Here is a 22886-nt window from a genome sequence, read left to right as displayed (position 1 = left end):
ATGGTTACCCTGTGTGTGTCAGAGTAGAACGGTGCTCCACAGGTTTTCAGTGGCTGATATTTTGGAAGATTGCCAGGCCTTTCTTCCAAGGTGGACTTGAACCTTCAACCCTTCAGTTAGCAGCCATGCACGTTAACAATCTGCACCACGCAGGGATGTTTAAACGGTACTTCTCGGTCTCACAGACATCTAACGAAATAAAAGACGTAATCACATTCCATAAACTTAGAACACTTAACAGAATAAACAGTTGAACTACCATCCCCCTCACAATCTAAATATGGATGATTCCCTAAGTGCTCTGGGCCACTAAGCAGCACAAGGCTGCACAGAATGACAGTTAGTAAACACCTGTTCTCTGCCTAACCTAGGCTACATGTAACTAACTCAAAGAGAACGTAAAGAGCGGGGACAGGACCCATCCAGACCAGACACCTCTTCACACTCCTCAGATATCTCACCCTACCTTACAGACGAGCTCAAAATGCGGTTTTACAGATTCCCAAAACTGACATGGCCTGGTCCACAACACACACCTACCTAACTCTGGCTGTCCTTTCACCTGGCAGCTCCAGGTGTGCCTAGGGAGAGAAAAGTTCTACCTGTACGACAGGTCCATGAAAACAAGGAATGTACAAGATGTGAAAAGGCGGAGCTTGTTAGATTATTGGAGAAGTTTGATTTTATTAAGCCCGCTTCATGTGCTGTGATTTTTCACTCTCCATGGAAATCTGGAGTAGAAAAAGAAGCAATACGTGCAAGGTTATGCCACAAATCACTGGAACAATCTGGAGTGACAGACAGGTTTCACCACCTGACAGCTGCCGCTGTATCTGCTGGGATGCGCTGTTTCAAAATTATCATATGCAATTTAACATCCAAGGAGCAATGCAAATTGCTAAAAATCTAAGTAGAGCGTGTGAAGACATTTGCTAGCTGATGACCGTACTCTTGTAACTCGCTCTGGTCTGTGTACCCTGGTGTGTTCATGCACGTGTCCCTGTGCCCAGCATGGAGGCAGGACACACAGTCCATTCACACTGAATGAATGAACTCAACTAGGATATTCAAGGAAATAGCATCTGAAGGGGCTATGGATGAAAATAACCAAATTGATTAATGAAATTAAGTAAACACATCATGACATGAAAAAAATTTTTCAGAGATGAAGAAGACAGGTACGTAAATTAATAATAATTTTTTTCCAACTTCCTTGAATTTATCTGTATTTTATTTTAAATTAAAAAACCCTCAAAGATGAAGACGTGTACATAAAATTTTTTTTTCCCAAAATTCTTTGAAGTTTTCTATATGTCATTTTATACATCAGGAATGTACAGTTTGAGTTTGCTCTAAATTTAAAAAACAGGAGTCAACAAACATCTTAAGGTTAAGTCTCACCTGTGGGGCAAGAGCACTGAGTGGACCCCAGAGAGTGGTACAGAGAGTGGTACCAGGACCACTAGTGGAGCAGGAAACCATTTTAGGTAGGACATGAAAAACATGTTAAATCCTTATAGTCATAACTATTCTTCTTTTTTTTTCTTTTTTTTTTGCTTTAATAAACAGAAGTTTATTCTCTCACAGTCTAGTAGGCTAGAAATCCGAATTCAGGCCACCAGTTTCAGGGGAAGGCTTTTTCTCTCTGTCAGCTCTGGAGGACGGTCCTTGTCATCAATCTTCTTCACCTGGATTTGGAGCTTCTCTGAGTGGGGACCCCGGGTCCAAAGGATGCACTATGCTCCCAGTGCTTCTTCCTTGGTGGTATGAGGTCCCCCAAATCCTTATAGTTATAACTATTTTCCATTGTGTACTAAAAACGTATTAGCAGGACATCAAATCCATGCTTTCACAGACAGAATACCTCAGGAATAGGTAAAGTAATTAACATGTACACACACAGGTCTGACATATGAATGAGGCAAATCTGATGAAGACAGCACACTGACACTAAAGTTTAGCTCCGAGAGGCAGGGAACATAGGAGTCTGGGGGAAGCATAGGGAACCAGGCTGCTTGGGTTTGAATCCCATCTCAACTGCTGACTAGCCGTAGGACCTCATATAGGTTACTTATGCTTTCTGAGCCTCGATTTCCTAGTCTCTAAAAAGGGCCTGACAATTACACCTACATCAGAAAGTTACTATGAGGATTAAATTAATTGATGTATCAGTAAGACCAGTGGCTAGAAAACAGTAAGCACTATATAAGTGTTCGGAAGAAACACCTGGTGATCTATTTCTGAAATATCAGCTACTAAAAACCCTACGGAGCAGAGTTCTATTCTGATGTACATGGTGTTGTCATGAGCTGGAATCGACTCAAGGGCAATAGTTTATATATATGTGTGTGTGTTACCTGTCCTTATAATTAAAGACAAATGTAAGGTAAAGGAAAGAAAGGAAGAGAAGGAGGAAAGGTGAGCAAAGGCATCAACTACCAGCAACTCTCTCTGGTTCGTTGGGCCAAGCTTCAGCAAACTTCTCCTGCAAAGGGCCAGACAGTAAATATTTTAGACTTTGCAGCCTACACGGTCTCCGTGGCAGCTACCCCACTCTGCCACTGACGCACAAGGGCAAACAACGCATAAACAAACGGGCATTGCTGACTTCCAATAAAACTTTATTCGTGGCACTGAAATTTGAATTTCATATAATTTTCACGCGCCACAAAATATTTTTCTCCTTCTGATTATTTTCAGCCATTTAAGAAGGTAAAAAAAAAAAAAAAAAAGCAGCAGCAGCAGGCAGATTTGGCCCTCGGGCCCTAGTTTGCCAACCGTTTCGGCAAATGGCAAAAGCAGGCTGGTTGGCTCTGTTTTACATTCATCAGAACAGACCGGTCAGCTGGGCAATCAGAGTCGCCTGCCTTGAACGCTGCCATTTAATCTCCTACGTTCAGCCTTCACAGAGAGTTTAACCAGTGTTTGATGAACTGTCTAAACTACTTAGTGAGAACAAGCTCCAATTTGTCTATTTTAGCACTGGCATCCCTCTATTTAAATCAATTGCTAGAGTACATATTTATAACTATAAACGTCAGGCTTCCACTCCAAGTTACCAGCTCTTTTTTCTGCTCTCCGCCACTGGTGGCATTACATTATGTCCAGCATGACAAACTTATTTCATTACATTCAGTAATCAGGAATATTTCCAGCAGAGGGAAAAAACCCTGGGACATATCACTTTTCTGTACAAACTTTCCCATTTTAAACAGATTTTTTCTTTAAATCTTTTTAGAGATATTCTTTAGAGAGCATGAAGACTTCCTAAAGCAACAGAGAGGGAACATGCAAGGAAGCACTCTTGTGTTTTGGAGAAATCATACCTGTTCATTCTCAATACCACCAGTTGTTGCTGCTAGCTATTGTCCAGTTGGTCCCCAACCCATGGGGACCTCATGCACAACAGAACAAAATACTGCCCAGTCCTGCACCATCCCCATGACCAGTCGGGAATTGGACCATTGTGATCCACAGGGTTTTCATTGCCTGCTTTTCAGAAGCAAGTTGCCAGGCCTTTCTTCCTAGTCTGTCTTAGTCTGGAAGCTCCGCTGAAACCAGTTCAGCATCATAGCAACACTCAAGCCTCCACTGACAGACAGGTGGTGGCTGCATATGAGGTCACTGGCCGTGAATTAAACCTGGGTCTTCCTCATGAAAGGCAAGAATTTTATCACTGAACCACCAATGCCTCATTCTCTGAATACAGTATTATGAATATAAGGCTTTTAGGTTAACTTAAGTAATGGATGGCATAAAAAAAAGGAAGGAAGGAAACCTGTTATAAATGTACACTTTTCTGTTTGATCAAGCGCCCAGGGCTTTTTACGTGACTCTCTGCCAAGATACACTGACAGTCAGCAGTTCACTTATGAAGAGTAACAACTTTGGGGCTCCATGCTGCTCAGTTCCAAAGCATTTACGGCTGGAAGCTTCTCTCTCTACTTCCTTCATGTTAATTGATGGCCAGCTTTTCCAAGGTTAAAACTAGACCAAAGCTCCAAGATCCCCAGCAGCAAAGGACTCTGGCTCTTTTCTTCCAGTATCACCCCCAGTGCCAGGTAAGAAAGCATCTGACCTGGGCCACTCACATCAGAGGGTCCTCTTTGGCCCTCCACCAGCCTCGCTTTTTCTTAATGGGGCTAGGGGACCACAGCTGCGCCCACCTGGAGGCCACGCCCTATGCTCTTCCAGACCACACCCTAGCACCCTGGACCACATGCTCACACCCAAGCCATATATGATTCTCTCCTAGGTCTGTCCTATTGAAGTGTGAGTGGGCGCCACAGGTACACGTCTATGCCCAAGAGGTGGCCACAGGCAGCCATTTGCGGGGTTTTTGGAACGTGTTTGTGTAGGCTGGGAATCCACACCTGAGCAGGTGAAGCTCCTCATTGTTCAATACTGAGCCAGGGGTGGGAGGACAGGGCTTGGCCGTGGGCTGGGGCTGGCTTTCCCTTGTAGAACTCCAGAGCCCAATAATTCTAAATCTCAACCCAGCTCTCCAGGTTATCGTGAAAGTTTGTTTGTAAAGGTAGAAGTATAAAACATGCTTTATTTTATAATTTGTTAGCTTGATTTACAATGTTTAAATATTTAGCCATATGAGCCTTCATTTGTACTCTTGCCCCAGGTCCACCTTCCTCCACAAAATGAGATCACAGATATTAAAAAAGAGAGAGAGAGACTATGTCAAAGTCCCTAGGCACACACTCCCATTCATGGAAGCCACAAAAAGTTTAGTTAGGTTTTGTTTGCCTTGTTAACCATGAAAAGTGAAAAGCAACAAGATGCCTGGGTCAAAGGAAATCTTTCTGGATGGCTTTGCTGGCACTGGAGTCTCTGGGTACTATAAAAGGCTAACACACTTGGCTGCTAACCAAAAGGTGGGCAGCCTGAGGCACCTGGGAAGAAAGGCACCTGGGAAGAAAGGCATGGCAATCTACTTCCAAAAAATCAGCCACTGAAAACCCTATGGAGCACAGTTCTACTCTGACACACATGTAATCATCATGAATTGGAGTCAAACTGACTGTAACTGGTCTGGTTTTTTGACTACTAGTCAACAGGCTAGCGGATTGAACCACCCAGAGGCACCTCGGAAGAAAGGCCTGGCGATCTGCTTCCAAAAGGTCACAGCCTTGCAAACCCTACAAAGCAGTTCTACTCTGCACACATGGGGTTGCCATGAGTGGGAATCAACTGGACAGCAACTAACTACCGCCCCCACCACACAATCAGCCTAATAATACTGCCCCCATCTCCCAATAGCACCCTCCACCTCTCCACGCAGAGGGTGCCTAACCCAGGAGAGAGGAAGCTCCCACGATCCAAAGCAGTCACATGAGGCGTTATAAAACACGTGTGCAATGGGGACTGCTAGATTCCTGCCAATGCTGAGAATCCCGTCCTCCAGCACTGAGGGTCCCTGCCCTGGGTTTGTAAAAGGAGAATTCCAGTATCTCCTCGGAGGTCAGCTTTTCAAGAGGACTTCTAGGTTAGCTATTCGGTAAAGCTGACAATGTTTGTTTGGATGTCAAGTATCATAAAAAGTCACTTCAGGAGCAATTTTAGTGGAAACAGAACCACATTGGGAATACCTTAAATCCTTCCTGTCTTTACCACCAACTGTTACAACATATAATATCCGTATGTCCTACATTTTCCAGGAGAGTTCCAATTTCATGTATTCTATTCCATTGAATTAATAAATAGACTGGTACGGAATGATTTTCTTTCCCTTTTTATTTTCCAAATGTTATCCAATTGAGCATGTGGGTTTTGTTTTTTGTTTTCATAATCAGAAACAAAATAATAAATTGCATTAAGAATATATATATATATATACATACTTTTTTTTTTTTTTTTTTAACATATGCATGGCTGGCCAGAAAACCAGAGCAGATACAAGGTTCAAATTTATGATGACTTGTGTTGCCAGGCGCTGGGAGACTGTTATGGATTGGATTGTGTCCCCCAAAAAGAAATGCTGAAGTCCTAACCCCCAGTACCTGTGAATACAACCTTGTTTGGAGACAGGTCCTTCAGAGATGTTATCCTGGGGTCATGCTGGAGTAGGGTGGGCTCTAATCCAGTACGAGTGGTGTCCTGTAACAGAGAGCCACAGACACACACAGCAGGACGGCCATGTGCCTCTGCAGCGACAAGCTGGGGCTACCAGAAGGTGGGAGACACACGACAGGATCTTCCCCTAGAGACTTCTGAGGGAACGGGGCCCTGCCAACACCCTGAATTTGCCTCCAGACCTCTGAAACAACAAGTTTCTGTTCCTAAAAGCCACCCAGTTTGTGGCAGCCTAGGAAATGAAAAAATAAACTTCACTAGAACACTAAAGATACAAAGTAAAGATTAGTCCAAAGGACTAATGGACCACAGCTACCACAGTCTCCACCAGGCTGAGTCCAGTGAAGCTAGATGGTGCCCAGGTACCACTGACTGCTCTGACAGGGATAACAATAGAGGGTCCCAGACAGAGCTAGAAAAAAATGTAGAACCAAATTCTAACTCACAAAAAAAGACCAGACTTACTGGCCTGATAGAGACTGGAGAAACCCTAAGGGTATGGCCCCGGACACCCTTTTAGCTCAGTAATGAAGTCACTCCTGAGGTTCACCCTTCAGTCAAAGATTAGACAGGCCCATAAAACAAAATGAGACTAAAGGGACACACCAGCCCGGGGGAAGGATGAGAAGGCAGGAGGGGACAGGAAAGTTGGTAATAGGGAACCCAAGGTCAAGAATGGAGAGTGTTGACATGTCATGGGGTTGTTAACCAATGTCATAAGACAATATGTGTACCAACTGTTTAATGAGATGCTAGTTTGTTCTGTAAACCTTTATCTAAAGTACAATTAAAAAAAAGAGAGACGAAAAAAAACTTAATTAGGGATATAAGGGCGCCCTCACCATTGCCAGTGGGGATGCAAAACAGGGCAGCCACTATGGAAAACAGCTGGGTGGGTCCTCAAAAAGCTGAACCCAGAACTACCTACCATATGACCCGGCAATCCTAATACTGAGCACATACCCAAAAGAAGGGGAAGCAGGGACACCAGCAGAAAACTGTACACCAAATGTTGGTTGCAACACTGTTTACAATAGCCAGAGACAACCTTACACGTCCATCAACAGGTGAATGGATACACAAAATGTGGTATATACGTACAATGGAATATTACTCGATCATAAAAAGAAATGCCACAACATGCATGAATCTTAAAGACATCATGCTGAGTGAAATAAGTCAGTCACAAAAGGACAAATAGTGGATGATCTCACTTACATGAAATAGGCAAATAGTTCACAGAAGCCAAAACTCGTCAGTTGTTACCAGGGGTGGTAGGGGAGGGGAAAGGGGGAGTAATGCATAGGGGGACCCTGAGTTTATGTAAATACTGGTGGAATCCATTTGGAAAAGGACAGCGAGAATGGCTGCACAACACGGAGAATGTAATCAATGTCACTGAATAATGTAAGTGTTGAATTGGCAAATGTTTTCTTCTGCATATACATATAATGTATAAATATTTTTATCACAATTGTGTATATGTATGTATCTATATACACACACATATATATAACCCATAATAATAACCCATTGCTGTCGAGTCAATCCCAACTCATAGCAACCCTACAGGACAGAGCAGGATGGCCCCACAGGGCTTCCGAGGGGCTCCTGGTGGATTTGAACCACTGACCTTTTAGTCAGCAGCCATAACTCTTAACCCCTGCCTTACCAGGGCTCTACGCGTACACACACACACACTCTCTCTCTCACATGCATGGCTTGCCCCAGAACACAAGAACAGATATGGGGCTAATGTTTATGAAGACCGGGGCTGCCTGGCCCTGGGCAACCCTTCCCTCCACCTCCTCACCCACAAGTGCTGGTTTCTAGTTCTTACCCACAAGCTAGAGTCATCACTTCAAACTAGTAAGGCTGAGCTTTCTGGGGCTGGCCCCATGTCTGGGAGGCTACTTTTCCTGGTGAACTAACCCACAGGCCTCCTGAGGTACAGGTTACTGCTGCCCCGACCACCAAGACCAGAGGCACACGCCTCTGGGGGATATGACCATCAGGACAGCTTTCTCCACAAAAGGAGCAGAGAAAATCAGACAAGACCTCAGAGGCTGAGGTTATCCAAACACAGCAAATCACCAGATACGCCAAAGAGGCAAAAAGGAGGACCATCCCTACGTCTTCTGTGACAGGAGAACTTCTCAACTCAACTGAGCAAACGATCTGTTTGGTTACATTTCTCTACGGACATGAGCTCGCGGAGAAGGCAGGAGGGTCAGAAACAGAGCGAGACACGAGAGTGAATCCTGACTGAGACATCCATCTTGGGGATGCGACAGATGAGTTCCCAGGGCTGTCAACTGAACATTTTCTTAGACAAACATAGAAGGTTCTAAGAAGGACTTGACATGCACAGAACTCATTAACAACCGTCTGAGAGTTGGGAAAGCAGCATACTACACACCTGAATCGGCACACCAGCAGAGGGTGCTGGAGCAGAGGGGGGCAACCTTATGAAAGAAAATAAGGCAGTCTAGCATCTCACCTCATCAGGAAAGCCCAATCCCTAGAAAAGGACATCATGTTTGGAAAAGCGGAGAGCCCGTGAAAACAAAGGGAACCCTCAAAGAGATGGACTCAAACATATCAAATCATGAAGATGGCGCAGGACCCGGCAAGGTTTCATTCTGTTACACATAGAAGGTCGCCATAAATCGGAGCCGACTAGACAGCAATGAAGAACAACAAATTGGAGAGTGAAAATACCACTCCATTTAAAACTCGACAAGAACACGCTTATTTCCCCTTAATGGCTGTGAAATTGATTGAGATATAGGCTAATGGAGGTCCCAAGAGTGCTAAACTAAATTATAGGAAGCCCTGTAATTAAAGCTAACAGTTAATTATTATATGAAGGGAATTGTAGTCAAAATAACAGATACACTGATAGACTGTTAGTTTCCATCCTCCCTACAAGACACGTCTAACAATGACTGTGAAGAGAAGTAAAGCACCTGTTTTGTGGATCTACCTAGGCCTCTCTCTATCCTATGTGAATAAAGTGCAGACACTACAGAGCCTCCAGGCAGGGAGACAGGTGATTTGGCCCCACCTTAGCGTCTGATCTCATTTCCCATCCCTTCCTGCCTTTCTCACACTGTCTCCCAACTCTTCAAACTCACTCCCCTCTCTGAGTCTTTGCACCAGCAGTACCCTCTGCCTCGCATGCTCTTCCCCCCAGTTTCCATGAGGCTTGCTCCCTCCCTCCATGCAGACCCAAGATCACACCTCCTCAGGTAAGTACTCCCAGACCACCCTATCTAAAATAGACACCACCATCATCTCCTGGTCTATCTATCCTCTTTGCTGTTGTTGTTAGCCATTGTGACGTCAGCCCCTGACTCATGGGACCCGGTGCACAACTGAACGAAGCACTGCTGGTCTTGAGCCATCCCCATGATCAGTTGCAGACTGGACTGTTGTGATCCATAGCATTTTCGCTGGCTGATTTTCGGAATGAGAACGCCAGGCCTTTCTTCCAAGTCTGTTTTAGGCAGGAAGCTAGCCTGTTCAGCATGATAGCAGCACTATCCCCTTACCCCACTTTATTCTTCTTCACACCATTATTGCCAACGGCACTTGTTTTCACTAGCTCTCTCTCCCTGGAACATTGGTTCCGTGAGAGCAGCAGTTCAGTCTGTCTTATTCCCACTGTATTCCTAGTGCCCGGAACACTGCCTGGATCTGAGCTGGTCCTCAATAAATATGCTTAAGTTAAAGGAAAAAATAATAACAACTTGTTCTGTCTTACCAGCTTTTTACGGTGGGATGAGACAAATGCAAAGGTCATTGTATTGGCACTATTTAAACGAACACCATTCTAGCAAGACTGATACGAAGAAGAGCCTCGAAGAGGCATCTGTATTCAATTCAGGTACAGATTTGTGCCCCAACATCAAAACGGTAAGGAGAAGGAACTAAGATTTTTGAGGTACCTGCCATAAACTAAGGTGGAGCAAGTGGTTTGCACTCGACTACTAACCCAGTGGTTGTCAGTTCGAACCCACCCAGCAGCTCCATGAAAGAAAGCCCTGGCAATCTGCTTCCAAAAAGATTTACAGCCAAGAAAACCCTATGGAGGTCAGTTCTACTCTGTAAAACAAGGGGCTGCCATGAGTCGGAATCGTCTCTTCGGCAATGATTTAGGTTTTTTGATTTGGTTACAAGGTTATGCGTTTGCCTCTAAAGAGGTATTACCTCATTTCTTCTCCTAAACAAGGATCATGCCTGCTTGTTTTTTTACTTATATATATATTTTTGGTGGTAAAACACGTATACATAACATTTGTCGATTCAGCATTTTTTACATGTACAGTTCAATGACACTGATTACATTCATCATGTTGTGTCATGCCCATTTTAGAGACGACAAAATTGAGGCAGAGAAGTTGGCTTGGCCAAAGTCACACCTACAGTAAGTGTCAAATTTCCGGGCAGGTCTTTTTCGCCTTAAAAAGGCACTTTTAAGAGTCCATGCTTTAATTTGTTTGCTTTCTTCATTCTTCCTTTCTCTCCTCCTCCCCACCATTTTTCTTTCTTTTGAAAAAAATTCAGACAAGTAGAAACTGTTATATAAACATCTTTGTGCCTGCCCCTCCAAAATGGACACATGACATTTTGTCAGATTTGCTTCAAATCACCTTTTTTCCACTAGAAATTTAAAAATCATCAGGAAAGCAAATTTCATTTTCTTAAAAATGAACTGGAAATCACATCACCTATTTTCTTTCTCAAAGATTAAACAAAGAAAATGTTAGAAAGACAGTTTACCACTTGTAAAACTATCCAGAAAACAAACAAACAAAAAATTCCATTGCCATCTATTCCGACTCATACTGACCTTATAGGACAGACTGGAACTATCCCATAGGGTTTCCAAGGCTAGTGGTTAAGAGCTCAGCTGCTTACCAAAAGGCCATCAGTTCAAATCCACCAGCAGCTCCTTGGAAACCTTATGAGGCAGTTCTAGTCTGTCCTATAGGGTCACTATGAGTCAGAATCGACTCGATAGCAATACGTTTTTTGGGTGAATCTTTATGGGAGCAGACTGCTACATCTTCCTCTCATGGAACAGCTAGTGGGTTCGAACCACCGACCTTTTGTTTAAGCACTTTAACCACTGGGCCACCAGGGCTCCTTTATCTGCTTTATCCTTTATCTTACTAAATCAAAAGAATCGATCTGTAATCATCATTCCTACTCTTTAGAACGTTTTGTTAACTGCCCAAACACCTCAACTTTCTACTCTAACATACTGCAGGTCTCCACGTGGCGCCTACAGCATTCCACCAAAGTTGCTCTTGCTTTAACAAGCACACCATGCACAGCCAGAAATGAGATGACAGGACAAAGCCTCGATGAAACCTCATTCCCACCACAATTTATGGCTGTCCTTCCTGGCTGGGTGCCACACTTTATGTTCTAAATCTGTTGGGGGAAGCTTTCCCCATCAAAGGAAGTTCTGTGTAAAACAAACCTCTCTATACAGAAAGAAAGCCTTTCATTCTAATCCAGAAGCCAGAATGTGAAGATGTTGGGGCTGCTTTCTGCCAGAGAAAATGGAAGGGCAGAAGGAGGACAGGGCCAGGGGAGATCAGAGCAGAGGCAAAAGGCTTCAGCACTGACCAATTACCGAGAACAGAAGAGTACAGACTCCTTCACTGCTGGCTTACAGAATGGACAGGCCCCGTGAAGACCTGGAGAACAAAAGAGTACAGACTTCTTCACTGCTGACTTACAGAATGGACAGGCCCGTGAAGACCTGATCAGTATCCAAGCACACTTCAGTCCACCTCTATGTGAATCTGCAGGGTCCTCAGCCTCCCCCGCTGCAGCAGGAGCAGGCACCCCAATGTGCTGGCTTCCCTGTGACCTCTCCCCCTGCACCCGGACCCAGGGCGACAGGAGTTCCTAATTTCTGCAGGCCAGTGTCAATCTCAGGGCGAAGAAAATATCTTTGTTCCTTAGAACTCGGGTTGAAACTGGGTTGAAATGACCACATAAATTCACTCACTCAAACTCACAAAGGAAGCACCTGTTTTCGGGATGGTGTGGAAATTTTTAAAACAATCTCACTTTTTATGCCGTCCTTTGGACTGAATGGAGCCCTGGTGATGCACTGATTAAGAGCTCAGCTGCTAACCAAAAGGTCAGCAGTTCGAATCCACCAACAACCTTAGAAACCCTACGGGGCAGTTCTACTCTGTCCTATAGAGTCCCTGTGAGTCGGAATCAAGCAATGGGTGTGGCTATGTATTATAAAGAGAAATAATTTACTATTATTATAGATCCTCCTTGACATTTTAGATGACATCAATGCCCCTCACAGGTAGAGATACGATTTGTCTATAAAGCAATGAAATTGTTTTTTATTGTGGCTGGGAGGAGTTCTCTCTTTCAAATTTCATCCAGAATATCCTTAAATTCTCTATATCATTTAAAACAGGAATGATTTGAATTTAGGGTATAAAACAAACTGTAAATACAAAGAAAATAGTTTGAATTTTATGTCAACTAAATTAAGTAACTGCGTACAGTATATTGGAAACCCTGGTGGCGCAGTGGTTAAGGGCTCCGGCTGCTAACCATCAGGTGCTCCTTGGAAACTCCATGGGGCAGTTCTACTCTGTCCTGTAGGGTCGCTATGAGTCAGAATCGACTCGACGGCAACATGTTTATACAGTTTATTATTGTGTCAAATCTCAAGGCAAAAAAAGGAAATTGCTTCCTTTGGCTTGAAGAATGAATATTTGGATCCACTGGGGGGGAAAACAAAATAAAATACTTCCTTCCATCTAAAAGAACTTGCCCCCCAAAAGTTTTTATTTCTCATAGTAAAGACTACAAAATGCGAAGGTTTTATAACTGGAGGAGTTTATGTCATTAGGTATATATTATAGCCCAGAGATATGTAAACCATTGCAGTTACAAAGAGGTGACATCTGAAACTGTCCAAGCTCAAATTCAGAATGACACTTAGGGCTATTAAGACCCATTAAGATTTTTAACTCTGCCTTCATAAAAGCAAAATGAGCAACCACTGCTCAAGTAGGAATGCCATTCCTTGGGCCATCAAAGGCAAGATATCAGCTCATAAACATCTCTCACGAGCTTCATTTATTTCCTTAACTTGAATAAACCCAACTTAACATTTGCCGGAAAATGGACCTTTTTCAAAGAACATTGACATTTTCATTGATTTTGAGTATCTCTTGAGAGCGTATATTCACACACTAATTTCCATAAGACAAATAAGCCTGCCTCTCTGCTACGTCGTCCTATCTGCAACTACAAAAAGAAAGAAAACCCTAAATTTTTACAGAACTGGAAGGAAATTTATAAATCAGAGGGGTAGCGGCACACCGGAATATCAGCTCCAGAGGGACAGAGATCTGTGTGTATTTTGTTCACTCATGCACCCCAAGTGCCTACAAAAGTACCTTCGGATATATCACCTCACCGTATTCTCTCAACATTATAAGATGGCTACTATTTTTACCCCCATTTTACAGCTGAGGAAACCGAGATTCAAAGAACTTAGTTACCAAGGTGACACAGCTAGTTAGCGCGGAGGTGAGCCTGTAGGTCTTATCCAGCCCTCTTCTCCTTCTCTCCACCCTGTTAACTACTGACTCCAGCACACGGCAGAAGTTCTTGGCTGTAAAACTGGAACCACTGCACAGGGGATATTTTTTTTTTTTTTAAGTCAAGGTTGAGAACACAAGAAGTACTAAGTAAGTGCATATAAAACAAGATAAAATCTAAATGCATTAATTTAATTCAAAGACATGAATTAAAGCCATTTTTTAAGTAAACATTGATTGGTGACATCACATATCCAATGAATCCTGTCCCTAATCAGCATCAATAACCAACTCTTCATTACCTACAGAACAGAGTATCCACTTCTGCAACTCTTCGTCATTCTACTGTTTACACCTGAAATTCCAACTGGGAAAAGTTGGAGGTGAACACAAGGCCAAAAATGAATGGGCCCTACCTTCCCAATGCAATCTAGAGCCAAAAAAAACAATGGTGAATTGTTTCTTTATTGGGATATGGTAGCCATGCCAACCATTGCCTCCTACCAGCTTCGCCTTCTTAGACAGCCTGCCTAGACAAGCCTGGGGCCACACAATGTCTGTAGGGCGTCTTCATCCCAGCAATAGCGGGGGGGGGGGGGCGCCAAGGATGGACACATGACTCAAGAGGGGTCAATCTTGAGTCTTACTTAAAAACTTGTAACTGGGACAATGAGAGACCAAGATAGTTGTCTAAATGAAAGACCGTGTAGTGTCAAACTACAGCAATGTTTACCAAGTCAAGGCCATTTGGCAAGAAGGAAATCTGAGACTACAAGAAGCTATAGGTTAGGAGAGAAAGCCAGTCTGTAGACAGAGGCAGAGCCTCATGGAGAAAAGTAAAAATTACAGACTCCACGGGCCAATGAGAGGTGGAAGAGCAGCGCCCCTTCTTGATATCCCAACTCCAGGCCCCACATACGTGCCTTGCTCATGCTTGGCTATGCATGGCCCTTCTACGTATCCTCTTCAGAAATGCAATTTTTATACGCGTTCATCCAAGAAGGCTTCTTTACATTTCATTATAACCAAACGATCCCTAAGACATAGTGTTTACCCTCCCTACCGCTCTCCTATTGGAAAAGGAGTCATCCCTGGGTGGTGCAAACGGTTAGGCGCTCAACTACTAACCTGAAGGTTGGAGGTTCAAACCCACCCAGAGGAGCCTCAGAAGGCAGGCCTGGCAATCGGCTTCCAAAGGGTCACAGGCTTGAAAATCCCATGGAGTAGTTCTACTCTACACACAGGGGGTCACTATGAGTCAGAATTGACTCAACGGCAACTAACAACAACAACGACATTAGAAAATGTGAGTGAGAGTGATTTTCCTGTACATCTCAAAGAAGGACCCACAACATCACTGACAACTGGGAAATGTCACAATCACAGACCACTGCCAACATCCTTGAAAAGCCCAGTCCCAAAAGGCAGCTATGAGTCAGAAGAATTTTAAGTAATTATCCCAAGTGTTAACAGTTCGGTATAATAAACACAGATTTTTTTAATTCTATGCTATGGGGCAAAAAGAAACTAATGAAAACTTTCCACAGCTTTTTTGAGGAAGAAAATATACCAAGCTCTCTGACTATCCAGAGAGAACCGCAGAATAAGGCCAGCCTAAACTATGATGATTCAAAACTACATAATAATTTATCATGAGTTAAACCAAACCCAACTTGACTTGATGCTGTCAAGTCAATTTCGACTCTTAGCGACCCTATAGGGTAGAGTAGAACTGCCCCATAGAGTTTCCAAGGAGCAGCTAGTGGATTTGAACTGCCGACCTTTTGGTTAGCAGCCAGGCTCTTAACCACTGTGCCACCAGGGCTCCTATCATGAGCTAAAAGACCAAAAAAAAAAAAAAAAAACCCCACTGCCATCAAGTTGATTCTGACTCATAGGGACCCTATAGGACAGAGTAGAACTGCCCCATAGAGTTTCTAAGGAGCGCCTGGTGGATTCAAACTGTTGACCTTTTGGTTAGCAGCTGCAGTTCTTAACCACTACGCCACCAGGGTTTCCATCATGAGTTAAGCCTTGTTAATTTCAAGTACACATAACGTGCAAACAGATATCTGGTTAAATATATAAAGAAGTAAAGCTAGAATAAGGCATAGTTTTGAAACTGCTGGAGGCAAGAGAACGGAGAGCCCTTAGTCTCAAAGCCGGTCCCTGGGTGGGGCAAAGGGTTTGCATTCAACTACTAACCTAAAGGTTGGTGGTTCAAACCAACTCAGCAGGTCCACAGAAGAAAGGCCTGGCAATCTGCTTCCATAAAGATTACAGCCTTGAAAACCCTACGGAGCAGCTCTACTCTGTAACACATAGGGTCGCCATGAGTCGGAATCAGCCAACAGTGATGGGTGTTTTGGTTATGCTCAAAGCACCCTGCTTGATACAGGAAGGAAAAGAGTAGGGGAAAAGTCAAAAAATGAACTAGACATCTCTGCCTTCAAAGAATCCATAGCCTAGCCAAGAAGGGTCCCCACAAATAGCTCAAATCCAGGGCAGAGAGTGACAGAGGCTAACTGGGAGTTTTAACAAGGCGTGATGGGATCGCAGAGGTGAGCCAGGAAGGCACCACTTACCCCCAGCTCAGCACAGGCTGTCGTTTCAGAAAAAAATTCACACTCACAGTTATCAGGAAACTGCAGCCATGATCTCTGAGTCCCATCAGTCCATACCTTTTACTGATTAATCAAAACCCCTCCCTTGTCCAAGGAAAGTAACATCTGTTTATCATTCCCTCCCGGAGAACTTAACATGACACAGTGACCTTGAATTCTCCTCTCTCTCTAGAACTGAATATCCTCTGTCTGAAAAGGCAACAAAAGCAAAGATAATATCCTTCCCCCCGAAAAAGTTCAAGACCATAACTGATAACAACCAAATCGCTGAGTTTCTATTCCATAACCCGGCTGCTGAGCTTCACATTCCACACACCTGCTGGCTGGGTTACGAACACTCAGGAGAGAGTGGTGCTGTGCTAAACCCAGGTGTCTATAAGGTATTTATCATATAGCCTTACTCAGAGGTTTTCCTGCCGCCCAAAAATCAGTGGTCCAATTATACACAAAGACCTACTAAAAACAGACAAAAATGCTTGCAAAATTTGTGAAATCTCAGTAAGGTCTAGCCTAATTAATTGTATTGAGTCAATATCAATTTCCTGGTTTTGATAATGAACTATAGTTATGTAAGATATTGGGGGAGGCCTGAGTGATGGGTACACAGCACCTTCCTATGTATTATTTTTCAACTTCTTGTGAATCAATTTAAAAAAAAAAACTCATCATTTTTATTGGTTGGCAGAGTTTTGCCCACATCCAACAGTTTCCTTTTCCTCCTAGGTTTTAATACTTTGATATTGACCTCCAAAGCTTGCAGATACAATTTCCCAAACACATGACCCCAGTCCTGGCAGGGACAGCCCGCAAGGGGGCTGAGTTCACACCGTCCTCAAAGAGTCAGAGAAAGTAAATTCCTCAGCCCAACCCCACCATGGGGCAGTGGTGGTATAGTGATGGAATTCTCCGCTCCCATGCAGGGGACCCCAACACAAAGGAGCTTATACCTGAGCGTCGTAGGCAGAAACTGAGTCCCAGATAGTGATTCCCAAAGACTCAGTAATCTAAAGGTCTGCACCAAACCCTGGCAAGAGGGAAGTGCGCCAAGTCACAGGGGTAAGTATCACCCTGCCCTCTGTCGCTCACCCTTCACCTTAAAAGTCAGCAAGTGGCCCAAATACAGGGAACACAGCTCACTGTCTGCCACAAAAGCCTAGACCGCCAGAAGAGTTAGTCAAGTTCCACAGCTGATCTATGACAAACCACCCAGGAACACGGAGACTCAGGCCTCTCCGTTCCCAGCCAGGCACTGTAATCAAGTCTGCTCCCGCCCCCTTCTCCATCATGGACACCCACCCCTGTGAACCAGAGTGGGGTTCCCAACAAACAACCCAGCAAAGCTGAACCCCACAACACATCCGGGTTCACGGTGAAACAACTCTGAGGAGCTCCCAGCCTTGTCCTCCTGGAATGTTGCCAGGCGCAGGCGGAGGGCGTGAAGCATGATTCTTCACGCCAGCTTTGTGCAAGGATTCCAACTCCTGTGTGTGTGAGGCCAAGTTATCAAGCTGCTAAAGCCCCCAGAGTTGTTTCATATTGTTACGATTCCTCTTGGCGCCCCGGAAAATCTCTCGTCCTGGGCTTTCGGACCACTTGATTAATTCACACACCTCGGTAGAGCGACGTTCGCAGCTGGGGAGACCAAACACACAGAAGTGCCTTGGCCAAGATCCCAACGACTGTAAATAAACATAGCGTTCAAAGAAGGACCAAGAAGCCTGAACCTTCAGACCTGAGAGAGGCATTCTCACAACCACTGGTGCTGGGTTGGGACCCAGGTGGAAGCCGGTCACCCATCAGAGCTATCAGGAACAGGCTCCAAGTCTAAGGGCCGGTCTCCAGTGCTCTCCTTTTCAAAGGCGTCACTCACACTTAAGCTAAGCCTTATAAAGATTTTTAAGGAATCAATGGATGACTGCTCTGCCTGAAGTGAACACCCATTAACTGTGTCGCACGTTTGCATTTTAAAGGGCTCTCCCTCCCTCAAAGAAAGTAAGCCCTTCCTTAGGTAAAGGCATCTGTCCTGTTAAAGACCTAGAGTTTATTTCCAGAATACTCAGGATATTCTTGAAGCACATAACAAAACAAAAATCAAATCTGTTGCTGTCAATTCCAACTCACAGTAACTCTATGTGTGACAGAGCTGAACTGCTCCCTAGGGTTTTCTTGGCTGTAATCTTTCCAGATGCAGATTGCCAGGCTTTTCTTCCGAGGCACTGCTGTGTTTGAACTGCCAACCTTTAGGTTAGCAGTCTGCCATTACCCAGGAAGTCTTTGGAAGCATATAGTTATACTTCTTTTTGTTACTCACCTGACTGTCTAACAGTCTTTGATTTATTTTCTAGTTTTTACATTTGTAGCTTTTTTTTTTTTTTTAAGCCAGAACTTAATATCAAGTACTTGTTGTGGGTGATCCACTTCTGAAAACTCAGCCATTGAAAATCCTGCAGAGCACAGTTCTACTCTGACACACATGGGTCACCGTGAGCCAGATTCGAATCAATGGCAACTGGTTTGGTTTTGTTTCTTGGCTACAGGTAGAAAGAAAAAGAAATGAGTTTTTATCAAGTGACGATTTAGGCCCACTGACCAACAATACCAACATCTTGATACTGAGCAGAAAACCCTGGATGGTGGAAGCAAAGAAGCATTTCAAACTGCTGAATTATCTTCTTATAAATAAAAGTTCAAATGAAGGGCTCTCTCTACCCAGTCAGCTAAAAAGATTCAAAACTATAAAGAGCCAACGCTCAGCTCTGAAACACTCTTCCTGTTTATAGTGAACAAATTCCCAAAATGCAGAGGAATTAGATTTTAATGAAAGTTTCTACGATTGTGTTATTGCTCAATAGTACTGTGGCTGAACTAGCTTAACCCTTTGCAGAACTTATAAACTCTGACACAGTCATCAACCTGATTGGGCTCAAACTAGTGTTCTTAATACAAGTGGCTTTCGATGTCATCTTCTTATTGTTTTGAGGATGCCAAATGACGGCTCAGGGGTAAAATTCTTGCCTTCCATGTGGGAAACCCAGGTTTGATTCCTGGCTAATGCATCTCCATAGGCACAGCCACCACCTCATCTGTCCTCAGTGGAGGCTTATATGATGCTCAACAGGTTTCAGCAGAGCTTCCAGACTAAGGTGGACTAGGAAGAAAGGCCTGGAGATCTACTTCCGAAAATCAGCCAATGAAAACCCTGTGCATCACAACTGTCCAATCCAAAGCTGATCATGGGGATGGCGTAGGACCAAGCAGCAATTTGTTCTCTCTTACATGGAGTGGCCACAAGCCTGGTCGACTCCACAGCAGTTAACAACAGCGGGCTTCACTCTTATTGCACTGGGCCATGGTTCTCCAGGTGTGGCCCCAGCAGCAAGAGCAGCTGTTAGAAGTGCAAACCTCTGGTCTACTGCAGAACTGCTACTTCAGAAACTCCAGGCTTGGAGCACGTGTATCTTACGAAGCCCTCCAGGTGACTCTATTGCTCGCTCAAGTTTAAGCCCCACTGCTCTTGGCCACCCAAGCCCCCATTATTTGAGTCACCCAAATGTCCCTTAGGCTTCCCCAGTGTGAAGGATGCTAAGGACCTCTTCTTAAATACCTTGGCCCCCAAGTCCGTCACCCCCTCACCCAATGGCAGAAGCCCAAGCTTTCTCCTTTCTTGGGTCTCTCTGCACATCTTAAAATTGGGTTGACTCTCGGGGTGCTCACCTCCGCTCTTAGTTACTTCTCCCCACATCTCTCTGGGTTGATGTTCCACTGCCCAGTGTCATTCTGCACCCCGACTTCATGGTGCCAACCACTCTGACCCCTCATTCTCAGTTCCACCCACCCCTGACGCCCCTCTAGGACATGCACAGCCTGGGCTTTGCTGTTCCCAGGCACCTTGGGACCATAGCTATGCCTGTCCCACTGCAGCCCACCCTCCCCTCCCGCCCCCTACCTTTCTCATCTGGGGCCTGGGGGCTTCTCTGGGCTGCAGGAAACACCTCTCCTCTCCTGGGCCTCCCTCTTTGGTGGGAGAGGCCCAGCTGGCTTCCTCTGGCTGAAAGCTATCAGCCTGGCCCCAGGTGAGGGGGCGAAGAGCTGAGGAGTCATTTATTTTCTTTCCAAAGCAGGATTTACAAAGGCTGGGGATTCCTATGAGAGAGGAAGAAAGGTCCAAGATTCCTCCAGCACTTCCACCGGCAGCCAGAGAAATCAAAGAACATCCTGTCCTGGGAACTGAATAAAGCAGAGTCATCAGAGTCCACAGCAGGCAGGACTGAGGGTGTAGGAGTCAGAGAGAGAGAACGTGTCAGCCAGTCGACAGGCACACGACGTCCCCGTCAGAGCCAGGCGGATAAGGCACCTGACAGTCTCCTCAGTCTGACAGCAACTACACTACCTGTCTCAGTTACCTAGTGCTGCTGTAACAGAAATACCACAAGTGGGTGTGGCTTTAAGGAATTTATCTTCTCACAGTTTAGGAGGCTAGAAGTCTGAATTCAGGGCACTGGCTCTGGGGGAAGGCTCTGTCAGCTCTGGAAGAAAACCCTTATCTCAGCTTCTGCAGTAGAAGTCTCACAAATCTCCACCTCAGGCATCTATCTTCCCCCAATAGTGCTTGCTTACTTCGGCCTAATCTGCTCTTTTATATCTCAAAAGTGATTGGCTTAAAACACAATGTAAACTGATACAGTCCCATTAACATAACAAAGAAAATCCTATTCCCAAATGGGATTACAACCACAGGTATAGGGATTAGGGTTCCTACACATATTTTGAACCTGATGCGGTGGAGTAGATTCTGACAGCGACCTTATAAGACAGAGTAGAACCTCCCCCTAGGGTTTCCAAGGAGCAGCTGGTGGATTCGAACTGCCAACCTTTTGGTTAGCAGCGGAGCTCTTAACCACTGCGCCACCAGGGCTCTGACCAGATTTTGGAGGGACACCAATCAACCAATAACACTAAGGCACAGGAAAGCATGAAAGCACCTGGAGCGTAAAACACTGAGGAGCAAACACATCTTCATCTGTGGAAAGATCCCATGAAAATCTTAAATTATAGGTCCATGCTCCTCAAGGTGGGTATGCCCCTGACACTTAGGGTATGGCCGTCCTGCCACCAGGGTGTATTTAGAATTGCCAGTAGTGGTGGCTCCCAATCATGGAAGTCTCTCCCCCACCCCCACAGTTCCAAACATCCTCAAGAGGGAAGTAGAGCCCACTGAGAGTCCTAAATGACCTGGAGGCTAATTGGAGGGCAACAAGGAGGAGCCATGAGTGGACTTTTTAAAAAAATAAGCAGCAAATATTAAAAAGCAGAATTTTTAAATACAAGGGACACCCCAGATTTCACTGCGTGGGTACAGGTAGACACTGAGCAGGGTTGGCACACTGTCTGTAAGGGGCCAGAGAGTGAGTATTTCAGGCCTCGTGAGTCACATGGTCTCAGACTACAACTACCACTAGTGTAAATGCAGCAGAGAAAGTGCATAAATGAATGGGCACTGCTAGGTTCCGATAAAGCTTTATTTACCAAAACAGGAGAGGGGTGAGATTTGGCCCACAGACCACAGCTGCCAACTCCCAATACCAAGTATAAGAGTGTATGTAATGACGGATGGCTCAGTGGTAGCATTCTTGCCTTCCATGCGGAAGAAATTCAAACCCAGTGCCATCAAGTCGATTCTGACTCACAGCTACCCTGTAGGACAGAGTAGAACTGCCCCATAGGCTTTCCAAGGAGCAGTTCGTGGATTCGAACTGCTGACCTTTTGGTTAGCAGCAAAGCTCTTAATCACTGAGGCACCAGGGCTCCCATGTGGAAGAGCCAGGTTCAATTCCCAGCCAATGCACCTCATGCACCCATCTGTCCGTGGAGGCTTGTGTGTTGATGCTGAACAGGCTTCAGTGGACTAAGACAGACTAGGAAGAAAGGCCTGGTGATCAACGTCAGAAAATCAGTCAATGAGAACCCTGTGGATCACAACGGTCCAATCCCATTGGGCATCGTGCATGAGGTCACCACGAGCTGGGGGCTGACTGGACGGCAGCTAACAACGAGGGACCAGGCAGCACTAGAAAGTATGTTTCATCTGCTTTTCTGATGAATCAGGATGATAATACTACATGTATTTGAGAAAATACGATATTCTAACATCCCTTTCTCAGACACTTCTGTCTCTGGATGGGAAGGTCTCCTCACCTACACTAATCCGCCCCTGGCTTGTACACCGCTTCCTGTTTCTGCCTACCTCACTGTAGATACACCATCCTCTCCTCACCACGCCCCTATCCTTGTGCACCCAAGATGGGAATATTGTAAAATTTATTATCATGCTGTTCCTTCAAAAAATGATGATGAAAAAATCTGGAAATGAATCATGGTGATGGGTGCAGGGCACGGATGCAAGTAATGTCACTGAATTGTACACATAAAAAATGTAGAAATGGCAAATGTCGTGTTATGTATATTTACCACTATAAAGAAAAATTTAATTTTTTTTTTACAAAGCTGATGACGACCTACTTTCTAGAGCTTGTCAGTCCCTTCATCACATACATGTTTACACTCAACAGCAGCTCCAGGT

At 44.7% G+C, this 22886-nt stretch overlaps 1 protein-coding gene across 5 annotated transcripts in view; it reads right to left on the bottom strand.

Moving 5' to 3' along the window:
* The window catches only part of TIAM1 (TIAM Rac1 associated GEF 1), a 438421-nt gene that overhangs the window by 265208 nt on the left and 150327 nt on the right, over positions 1-22886 (bottom strand). Inside the window, exon 1 of one of the 5 annotated variants that reach the window (XM_049858602.1) lies at positions 17917-18030. The exons of the other annotated variants lie outside the window; for them this stretch is intronic. The gene's annotated coding sequence lies outside the window, so the exon portion shown is untranslated. Of the gene's footprint in view, positions 1-17916; positions 18031-22886 lie in introns of those variants that run through there. 5 annotated transcript variants of the gene reach the window in all.

This window comes from Elephas maximus, chromosome 18 (assembly GCF_024166365.1).
Source record: "Elephas maximus indicus isolate mEleMax1 chromosome 18, mEleMax1 primary haplotype, whole genome shotgun sequence".
NCBI lineage: Eukaryota > Metazoa > Chordata > Mammalia > Proboscidea > Elephantidae > Elephas > Elephas maximus.
This window is presented reverse-complemented; position numbering and strand designations above follow the sequence as displayed.